The sequence below is a fragment of the Mandrillus leucophaeus genome, unplaced genomic scaffold (genome assembly GCF_000951045.1).
Source record: "Mandrillus leucophaeus isolate KB7577 unplaced genomic scaffold, Mleu.le_1.0 Scaffold310, whole genome shotgun sequence".
Lineage (NCBI taxonomy): Eukaryota > Metazoa > Chordata > Mammalia > Primates > Cercopithecidae > Mandrillus > Mandrillus leucophaeus.
In genome coordinates, this window is record NW_012103255.1 from 976,003 (window position 1) to 976,694 (window position 692).

Below are 692 nucleotides of genomic sequence, written 5' to 3' on the forward strand. Positions count from 1 at the left end.
GCAATGGCCCAATCTCTGCTCACTGCAACCTCTGCCTCCCAGGTTCAAACGATTTCTCCCACCTCAGCCTGCCGAGTAGCTGGGATTACAGGCATGAGCCACCATCCCTAACTAATTTTGTATTTTGAGTAGAGATGTGGTTCCTCCACGTTGGTCAGGCTGGTCTCGAACTCCCGACCTCAGGTGATCTACCTGCCTCAGCCTCCCAAAGTGCTGGGATTACAGGTGTGAGCCACTGCGCCCGGCCTAAAACTCTATCTCAAAAAAGAAAAAAAAAAAAATTAAAGAATAACTAATACCAGTCCTACTCAAACTGTTCCAAAATATAGAGGAGGAGGGAATACTTCCAAATTCATTATACAAGGCAGATATTACTGATACCAAAACCAGACAAAGACACATGAAGAAAAGAAAACTACAGACCAATATCTCTCATAAATATTGATGCAAAAATTCTTAGCAAAATACTAGCAAAGAAAATTCAATAATTCATTAAAAAGATCATTCATTGGCCTGGCACGGTGGGTTATGCCTGTAATCCCAGCACTTTGGGAGACTGAGGTAGGCGGATCACGAGGTCAGGAGATGGAGACCATCCCGGCTAATACAGTGAAACCCTGTCTGTACTAAAAATACAAAAAAATTAGCCAGGCGTTGTGGCGGGAGCCTGTAGTCCCAGCTACTCGGGGGGG